At 43.9% G+C, this 10,652-nt stretch overlaps 1 long non-coding RNA gene across 2 annotated transcripts; it reads left to right on the plus strand.

The window, feature by feature from the left end:
* Window positions 1-213: 213 nt before the first annotated feature.
* LOC108504694 lies at window positions 214-9,240 on the plus strand. 2 transcript variants are annotated; one of them, XR_001877214.1, is made up of 5 exons: window positions 214-267; window positions 1,094-1,246; window positions 2,513-2,572; window positions 8,103-8,203; window positions 9,107-9,240. It is a non-coding gene; the product is annotated as an uncharacterized LOC108504694 (long non-coding RNA). The 2 variants fall into 2 exon arrangements; XR_001877215.1 differs by lacking the exon at window positions 8,103-8,203.
* Window positions 9,241-10,652: the final 1,412 nt, after the last annotated feature.

Consider the following 10,652-nt stretch of genomic DNA (forward strand, 5'->3'; position numbering starts at 1 on the left):
GGGAAAAGGGTGGATAAAACCTGACAGCTGTAGCCACACGGATTGAGACCTTTAGAGCTGGTGAGTTTAATGTCATCCAGCACCCAGAAATGTGATTCTACAGTCACATGGAGCTGCAGAAAGGCCGAGTCTGTCCCTCCTTCGCTCAGCAACAGGAGCATTCGGTGGGTTCTGCTCAGCACTCCCATCACCATGGAGACGTTTGCTGTTTGGGTGGTGACGTGTGGAACCTTACCTGGAGCCTCAGTTCCTTTGCAATTACATCAGGTTATTTATCTTCGTTGAGATTATTCATCTTCATTAAGATTATTCGTCTTCATCACACATAAAGTGCCCCTGAGCAGGAGCACCTGAAAACGTGACCCAGAAAGCTTTTCAGTGCTGAAGGAAAAGGGGTTCACGTCACCCTAAAATAGATTTATTATTTCACCTGATTACTTACTTTAAAATTTAGATGTCTAGTCAACACAGCTCTCTGCATCAGTGGAAAAAGCTAAAAAGTACTAATCTGAACCTAAAATATATGGGATGAGCCTTCCATCTTTCCACTTACTGGAGTCTTGCAGGTGATTGGCTTCGAACAGACATCTAAGATTGGCTTTGAATCAACATCTAAGACTCATCAATAGACTCTTGGATGGAGAGAACTGGGTGAAAACCCAGCTTAATGCCAACACAATTTCTTTAGAGGCTCTTTAAAGATGGAATTCACCCCCAAGATCCCAGAATAAATCAGCTGGAGCAGATGTGTCTGGGCTACGTGAGAGCTCCAACGCGTTTTCCCGCAGAGACATCGGGAGGTTCCGACCTCGGAGCCATAAAATGGTGGTTTTTTAGATTAGAGCTGCAGTTTAATTAGAGCTGATTTCCAGGAACGCTGATAGTGCTCCTGGCTCTACCAAGTCCCATTCAAAGGTCGTGTTCCCCAGCTGGCTCTTTGGTGCCATTGGGTTAAACTGACACCGTTCTGGCCAGTCAGGGATCCCCAAACCTCGAGGGTGCTCCAGCCCTGTAAGGTTATTTATGGGGCTGTGTCCTAGTCCAGTGGTGACAATGCAAAGGGGAAGTTGAAGATGAAAAATTGCCTTCTCAGATGGCCCAGATTAGATTTTTCCACGGTGCTGTTGCAGTTTCCACTCTGCCCAAGTGACTCGACGCCACCTTTGCCATCCCTCTGCCCTGTCTCCAACAACACAGCTCCCAGACTTTTCCCTGAAGTGACCTGGGCCTCCTTCCACTCCTCCTGGTAAGTGACATGGAATTCTCTTCTCTGACCCCCTGAACCTCCCACAGAATCATCCCAGTCCTCTTGGCCTCCAAACTTTTCCTTCTGCTCCTTCAGTGTCTTAAATCAATAAGAAGGACGGGGCTCAGAGAAAGATTGTCACCTTCCCTCCTCCACTCCTTCACCTGTGAACCTGTTTTTCCAGACTCCTGGATGTAACACCTGAAAGTCCCCATATGAGACTCTTTCCTGACCCTCCAGGATCAGCACAACCTGGAGATGCTCAACCAGGGACTTCTGCAACTTGTAAAATAGCTGCCACTTGAGTTCCCAGGGCTCAATTTTGGTCATTCTTGATGTCTTGGGACATTCTTCATGGCTTTTTCCCATACAATGGCTACTTTTTCCTGATTATTTTCCCCTGACTGTTTTCCCTTTATCACTTTCCTGTTCCTGTAGTCAGTATAAATTGAATTTTTTTTGTGTTTCGTGCCCAAATGTGACCGTCACAGATGATTTAGTTTAAAACAAGTTTTTTTTTTTTTTTTTAGTAAACAGAGACTGAAACTTTTTAAAACTCGACTATGACTATTTTTGGCCAGAGATTTGCTGGTAGAGTCAATCAAATTGACAAAAAAAAAAATTCATTTTGTGTTTCTCAGGAAAAAAAAAATTGGCTTTTTGGGAAAGGCGAGTGAGCAAAACTCCTTGAACTTCTCGCTGTGTTACTGAGCTTGCAAATAAAGTATTTTAGCAACTTTACCCAGAAACCTGCAATGATAATTCTTCTATTTCATTATTTTTTTTTTTTTTGGAAACCTGGTCCATCAAAGGATGGTCAAAATCCTGCCTGGATATTCCATGGAGAGACAAATGTGTCCAGAAGATTGATATTCTAAATTTCCAGTAGATATCTAATGTCACTAAAAAGAAGCATCCTTTGGAGATGTGGTTCTTTCCAGTGGTTTTCCAGGAAGTTTCCATGACCAGTTCAGAGTGAAGAAAGTCCTGTGACATTCAGGAAATGTTCTTAACATGACTTGGGTTTGGTGTTGACATCCTGTTGATATCCTGCTGATCCCTCTTTTCCTGCAGAAAAGGTTTGGAATATGTTTGGCTGCATCTGCTCTTTAAAACCGTGTGATTAATTAAAGTTCCCCCCTGTAACTTAATTTACTTTGCACACTTCCAGGATTTTTTTCCATTCCCTCTTCCCATCCCTGTGCCCTCCAGTGGACACTTTCACCAGGTTCCTCTTGCTTCTCCAATATTTCCATCTTTAAACAGAAAATTCCTGCACCAAGACAATGATTCCTAGGAAAGGACAAGAGAACTTTGTGTACCAAGGTATTGCACACAAAAACCTGTCCAAAAGTGTTGATTTTTGGTTTTAAAATGAAGTAATTCCATGTTCTTGTCTCGTTCTCAAGGTGTCCTCTCCATCCAAGTCCCATCCATGCAGCTCCCATAGTTTTTCACTGAGCTTTCCCCATCATTTCCTTCTAGGATTGCTTGAAAATGCTTTTCCAGCTTGTTTCCTCCCAAAAGGCTTTGTATTCTCAAAGAAATTAAAGATTTAGCAATAATGAATCCAGAATATTGTAGGAGGTGCCCAAGTGGGATTAATTTTTCGTTTTGTTACTTTACGTGAAACACATGAGACAAAACTTCATTGTCTTGGCTCACAGGAAATCCTTTGTGTTTTGAAGCAGAAACATTTATATCAGAGTATGCTGGAAAACAGCAAACATTGATTTGCCTCCCCTGTAAAAGAGAGTCAGCTTCAACCTTTTTGCTCCCTAAAATAATATTTTCTCCTTCCTCCTCACTTCCACTCTTGAAATGGCCTCGGTATGAACTTCCCAGTGCCAGTGGAATTCCTGAAGTGCTCATTCCTTTATCAAACAGCTGCTTAGAGTTGTTCAGACCTCAGTGACAGTTCACCATCGGAATCTTTACCAAGGAAAACAGGAAGGAAACAACTTCACCTCACCTGTGGGAATTAGGAATTGAGAATGTGCTTCTCTGAGACAAATCCTTTATTAGCTCCAAAACCAAGTGTTGAATTATTCCTTTTGATCACCCGAATATTGAAATATTCCTTTTGATCACCTGAGGCCCTGTGGGAGAAGGTAGAGGAATTGTCAAAGCACTGCTGGAAAAACAAAGTGCTGAGAGTGTTGATTGTGGTCCTTTGACCTTCTTTGGAAATGATCATGGAATCATAGAATCATACAATCATAGAATTGGCTGGGTTGGAAAGGACCTCTGAGATCATCAAGTCCAACCCTTGATCCAACCCCGCCGTGGTTCCCAGCCCATGGCACTGATGCCACATCCAGTCTCATCTTAAAAACCTCCAGGGATGGAGAATCCCCCACTTCCCTGGGCAGCCCATTCCAATGGCTGAGCACCCTCTCTGCAAAGAAATTCTTCCTAATATCCAACCTAACCCTCCCCTGGCACAGCTGAAGACCGAGCCCTCTTGTCTTGCTGATGGTTGCCTGGGAAAAGAGACCAACCCCCCCTGGCTCCCCCCTCCTGTCAGGGAGTTGCAGAGAGTGAGGAGGTCTCCCCTGAGCCTCCTCTTCTCCAGGCTGAGCCCCCCCAGCTCCCTCAGCCTCTCCTCCCAGCACTTGTGCTCCAGTCCCTTCCCCAGCCTTGTTGCTCTTCCCTGGACCTGCTCCAGCCCCTCCATGTCCTTCCTGAGCTGAGGGCCCAGAACTGGACACAGCACTCCAGGGGTGGCCTCCCCAGCGCTGAGTCCAGGGGCAGAATCACTTCCCTGGCCCTGTTGGCCACCCTGTTCCTGAGCCAGGCCAGGATCCATTGGCCCTCTTGTCCCCCTGGGCACCCTCTGGCTCCTGTTCAGCTCCCTGTCCATCCCCACTCCCAGCTCCCTTCCTGCCTGGCTGCTCTCCAGCCCCTCTGGCCCAGCCTGGAGCTGCCGGGGGTTGTTGTGGCCAAAGGGCAGGACCCGGCCCTTGGCCTGGTTGAACTTCATGATCCTTCATTCCTCTTCCCCACCAACTGGGTGGACTTCAGGGCAGTCCCACACTGAGTGACTTCCCAGCTGTGACACCTCAGCACTGATGTGTCCAGGCCGTTTTTCTCACGAGGGGAAAAATAAAGGAGCACAGACACAGGCACTGGAAAAAGCAGCAGCACCTCCCGAATTCCCACCAACCACTTCCCAGCGCGGTCGTGGCTGGATCCGTCGGGGAAAAGCTCCACCTTCCAGCCAACTCCTGGCTCAGCCTGGCCCCACCTTCATGTCCAAGACTTAATAAGATCAACCTGAAATTCCTCACATTGGGGTGGATTCCAGCCAGGATCACCAACCCCTTAAATTCCCTTTGGACAATTGTAACACACCCCACCATTAGAGATTTACACTCAGGGTGTGTTGGGACCTTGTGTGGGGTCACAGTTGACGTGAAAAAGCTCAGCTGTGTCCAAAGTCAGCGCTGGAAGGTGGAATAAAGGTTGTCCAGAGCTGAGTTTCTCCCTTCACATCTGGATTAGAACCTTAAACTGAGAGCAGGACTGAAATCTCCCCCAAAACACCCCACCAGTGTTAATTTTAGACAAGCTTTTAATTTTAGACAGTGCATGTAAGATATGCTTTCCTTTCCTAGAAAGTCTCAGTGTGAGCAGAACTCATGGGAATAGCAAAACTCACCCCTGGGAGTGATCACTGATTTATATCATAAATTCTAATGGACCAGGGCTGGTGGCACCACCTTTTAATTCAACTCCTACTGGGAAGTCACTGTTCAAATTCTCACTGAACCAGAATTCACAGATCTGCATTGTTTTAGAGATATTTTATTTCACCTTTATTGCACTTTTCCCCCCTTCTTATAATTAAAAGACCTAATTTTTCTCATTCTTTTTTTTCTCTCTCTGTAGTAAAATTCTGTCTTTTACGAGGTTTTTTTTCAATATTTGAAAGGATCTTGGTTGGAGCTCCTGAAATTGCTGCAATAATGACACTAAAAAGGCAAATTTTAGCAGACTTCTTCTACCTAAGGAAGCTCAATTTGGTTTTTCGTGTTCAGAATCAGGTGAAGGCTGAGCAGATGAACACCAGGACCTTTCTACTTTGTGGTTTGGGATGAACTTGGAACACCAATAACATAAATCCAGAGCACTTTTGCCGGTGGAATTGTAATCTGAAAAAAGAAAATGGATGCATGGAAATCATATTCCCCCCTGTCTTTCACATGCACCCTCTCAATACTCTTTTATTCAAGAGTTTTTAACTCTTGACCTCATGGCAAATTCATCCCTCATTTAATGCTTAAGATGTTTAGACCATTAGGTAAAAGCAGCATTGTTATTTAGGTTACGTGTCGAAAGTCAGAGTGCCTGGAAAGAATTTTGCTCTGTGGTTTCCAGGCTGACTCCAGAAAATTAGAATTGCAGGGAGGCTCTCCGTGGAGTTCAACTTAAAATGAAAAAAAAAAAAATCCCAACCCCAAATCCAGACTGAAGCAAAGCTTAACAGCAGGAGGAATAAGTGCAAAGGTTTCAAAATTTTCGCTTCACTTCATCAAAATCTGTCATTTCCTAAAGGAAACCAGGCAGGTTAATTGTGCAAAATATATATGTATAAATATATATATATATTTCACATATATGTGTGTATATATGTGTATGTGTGTGCATATATTAATTTTTCCCCTGTTCTTCTTCATATCAGACTTCACCATATGGCACTAAACCCATCATTTAATGTGGAATTATGGAGCTAATGGAATGTGGAGAATGAGGTCTTGCTTTCCTATTGGTCACCAGGCTCCCCTTTAGCTGCTGGGGGAAGACCAAACTTATAAACACAGGTCTGTGACCATAGAAACCCCCAAAAGCTCAAGTTTTGAAATTGCATCACATTAAAATCATTGGCTTGATTTTTATTTTATTTTTTTTTCTATACGTTACGCAGGAGGAAAAAAAAAAATGCCTGGCATGTGTGTTTGAATATATTGTCCAAACCTATATATTGTGGTTCAAAAACGTACCAATCACATAATTCATCCTGGGGAGAGATGCCAGTTTATTTCTCCATTCAGTCATGGTTGAAATGCAAGTAAAATTCGGATCAAAAAGCTCTTTTATCAGCGAAATTCGTAATGTATTCCCAGCTTTGGTGCTCAATCTCACTGTATTTTTCCCGTCCACTTTTCCAGCTCTCTGTACACACATGTGTGTATTTTGGAACACCCACTCCTTGCTCAAAAAAGGGTTGCACCCAAAGTCACATTGTCCCCCTGCCCACCTGAGATTTGAGAATATTTTTCCTTCTATCCAGATGTAATTTCCCTTTCTGGAACTTGTGGCTCCTCATCCTTCTCCTACACCTCTGAGTATCTGCATTTCCCACACCAATCCTGTTTCTGGAGTGGAATTCTGAAATTTGTTCCCTTTTCCTGTGCTTTCCCCAATGCCATTTCCTCCCAAACCTAATTCCTTACTCAAATAAATAAAGCTCAAGTTGGTAAATCCGAGCCGTTCTGTTTATCAATATTTTATAGAAATAACTTTCTTTTCCTTTCCTTCTCTCACACCTACCAGTGACTTTCTATATATCTTGACATTTTGCCTTCAAGTGGCCCATCTGGTTGGATACATCACAAGGAATTCATCAAGCAAAAATGTGAAGATGATCGACTTTTCCCATAAGAAACCTCAAATCTGACTTTGCATCGCCGCCCCTAGAACTAATTCTTTCTACAAGCCCTTATTATGTCCCCAGCTCTCATCCAGCTTCCTAACACTCATCCTTTTCCAAATTTGATTGATGTCCCAGCGTCCATGGTTTGCTCAAAGAGGGTCTTTCTGTTGAATACAAAAGAAATTCATCTATTGATGAATCTTCATCAAGATCTTCCTCTTTCTGCCTCTTTGTCTGATTTTCAGGCCTGTTAGTCACATAATTGTTTGATGAATCCTCATCAAGATCTTCCTCTTTCTGCCTCTTTGTCTGATTTTCGTGCCTATTAGCCACACAATTGTTTGATGAATCTTCATCAAGATCTTCCTCTTTCTGCCTCTTTGTCTGATTTTCAGGCCTGTTAGTCACATAATTGTCTTCTTTCTTTTATATTTGAACATTAGATGTCTCCTCTTAAAGCCTAAACCAACCTTACTTTCAATGCCTATAAAACCCGCTCTTAGTTCTGGTCAAACAAGGTCTTTGGAAACTTGGTCCAAATGCCACGAGAAACTCCACGATGTTTCCACTGATTTCTGCAGGCTCTGGGTTAAAGTTCCCGTTTAGAACTCTTCTGATAAGGTATTGATCAATAATTCTTTACCCTCACTATCATCACTGCCCTGATCAGTTATTTATTGGGATTCACGTCTGGTGCTACGTGACCGCGGCCGAGGTTCAGCTCCTGGAGCGACCTGGAAAAATGCACAATAAGACACAGACTTTGCCCCTTTGGAGAAGTTATGAACTGAGTCAAGAGCTCAGACAATGAAACAGAGCCTTTCCATGGCCAGGGACTTGTCTAACACCCTGTGGACCTTGAATAAGCCCTGGAACAGCAGAACACGGAGCTGTTGTTCCAATAGGAATGCTCATTCACCCACCTTTATTTTTGGCATGAGAGAAGAGAAACCCAAGGAGATAAAGTGCCAGTTGGAAAACTTGATGCCAGTAGAAATTCTATGCTCATTGCAAGTCTATTCTATGCTCATTTCAAGTCTATTTTCATTTCAAGCAGTAAAGTGCAGGTCCTTGGAGCTTTTGTAGCCAATGGAAATTATGCTGGAGCACAGTATGATTGGGGAATATCCATAAAGTTGCCTAATTTTCTACTTTGGAATGGGATGAATTGCACCCAACACCACCCATATTTTTGCCTAGAACTCTGCTGACTACAAAGGGAGCCCAGAATGACTCATTTCACTGGAGGTGTCCAAATTAAATGCCAGCACTGCCTGATGAACTCTACCTCCCCCTCTTTGGTGCGTGTTCGAAGCCTGAAGCTTTCCAGATGTGGTGGTTTGCCACCGAAAAAACCCAAAGTGGCCCAGAGAAGCAGCACCAGCTTCTCTCAGGGACAAAATTTCCTCCCTCTGATCGTGTTGCAAACGAGTTCTGCCTCAGAGGCTCGGGGCACAAAGAACAAAAAGGGATTTGAGCAGCCGGGCGGTGGGAGAAGGGCCGTGGAGGGAGGAGGAGGCTGGAATGGGAAAGGGCAGAAACAGTTTTAAATATTTGGAATCTGCAATTGTATTCCCCCCCCCTTCCTTCCCCTCCCAGAGCTTCATTTTTATTTTTTTTTTTTTTTAGCCCAGATTAACTATTCCCCCTACAATGCTTTTTCATAAAGGGATCAAGCCCATTGTTTATAGAATTTGCTAATAACAGCCTCAGTCGTGCTGTCACAGCAGAGTGATTCAATTACAAGACCGGACAATAAAAGCTCAATAAAGAACCCCAAATCCTTATTAAATTCTTTTTTTTTTTTTTAATTAATATTAAAAGAAATACCCGAGCGGGCTGGGATTGCCAGATGGGGGAATTTATGCTGCCCAGAAGAATGATATGATCTCTCTGAGTAGCACGGTGCAAATTAAAAGAGGTTTAGCGTTAAGTGTTCATGGCACAAAAGCAATTTTAAGTACCTGCAATCAGCTTAGGTTGGCTAAGCCTAAATATGTACAAATCGTGTAATGGGCAATATCCCTGGCAGTACCACGCAGAGCTGTGACAGATGTGCCCTCCAGGCTTTGCTCTGGGCCCTACAACAGCTCGCCAGGAGCGTGGGGGGTGACTGGGAGGGGGGATGTGTGTGTGGTTTGTGGGCCACCTAGTGTCCTGCTGGCGACTACACTAAATAATTTGCTTTTTTTCTTTTCTCTTAGAACCGATTTTAAGGCATAAAAAAGAGCAATTCCATCACCGAGTCAAAGAAACCCACGGATTGTTTCACCGTTCTCTTCGCTGCTTCAGTTGGAGACTCAGTGGTGGAAGGGTGTTTGATCTCCCTTTAGTCATTCTCCCACTGGAAAATCCATTGTTTCCCTCCCTACTCATCTCAATTGCTCGTTATCTTTGCTGCAAGGAACTTGGGATTTTTGGAGGGTTGGGGTTTTGTTGTTGTTGTTGTTGTTGTTGTTGCTTTCCCAGCCTGGCATAACTTGGCTGCAGAATCACGGAATGGTTTGGGTTGGAAAGGAACTTAAAATCCATCCAGTCCCACCCCCTGCCATGGGCAGGGACATCTTCCACTAGACCAGGTTGCTGCAACCTGGTCTTGGAGACTTCCAGGCCACAGCTTCTCTAGGCAACCTGTGCCAGGGCCTCCCCACCCTGCCAGCCAGGAATTCCTTCCCAATGTCCCATCTAACCCTGCCCTCTGGCAGTGGGAAGCCATTCCCTGTGTCCTATCCCCCCAGACCCTTGTCTAAAGTCCCTCACCAGCCCAATTTCTTCATGATGAAGGACAAGCAAGTTACAGGTGAAGATGTTTTGCATTTGAGGTGCATAAGATGACTCTTGTTTTAGCTGATTTTCTGGCACCCAGTAAGGAATGACCCTAATACGACCATTCCATGATTCTAAGATTCTGTGACCTCTGTTCTCCACTTGTTTTTGTTGATTATCTCTGAGCTTAATGGAATGTCTGATTATTCCCAGAAATTTGCTTAAAACTGTCCCACAACTGAGGCAATTTTTGAAAGCATTTTACAGTCACACCTATATCTACATATGTATATGGTGTCATTAATATGGGTTTATGATATAGGTAAGAGAAGGCTCTGGGAAGACCCTATTATGACCTTTCAATAGATAAGAAATTATAAGAATATAGATTTCAATATATAAGAATGTATTTACGTATTTCAATATGTAAGAAATTACGTGTCAGTCCCAAGAAAGATGTGGAGAGACTTTTTATGAAGGCCTGTAGTGACAGGACAAGGGTCAGAAGTTATAAATTGGGAGAGGGTGGGTTTAAATTGGGTGTGAAGGAGAATTATTTTAGGATGTTTGAGGCACTGGGAGAGTTTTCCCAGAGAAGTTGTGGATGCCCCATCATTGGAAGTGTTCGGGATGTGTCATTGAGCAACCTGATCTAGCAAAAGACATCCCCGTCCATGGCAAAGGAGTTGGACTTGATGACCTTTAAAAGTCCCAAATCATTCTGTGATTCTTCAATTTTGGCAGTCCTAAAACAAACCCCACAACACTGGGAACTGTGGTTGGATCCTCCTTGGATGAGAAAGCAGTGCCAGGCAGAGGCCAGCAAAGCTGGAGAGCCCTCCCAAATAACATCAGTAAGGAGGAGAACACGACACCAGTGCTGGTCTTTGGCGGGGAGATCATCCCCCAAAATTGTCTCTGTTGTCACAGACCCCTCTGTGGGATTCATCATTAGCTAATTGTCCAAAATAGATGGCAGGACGT

Source organism: Lepidothrix coronata, unplaced genomic scaffold, assembly GCF_001604755.1.
Source record: "Lepidothrix coronata isolate B3197 unplaced genomic scaffold, Lepidothrix_coronata-1.0 Scaffold173, whole genome shotgun sequence".
Lineage (NCBI taxonomy): Eukaryota > Metazoa > Chordata > Aves > Passeriformes > Pipridae > Lepidothrix > Lepidothrix coronata.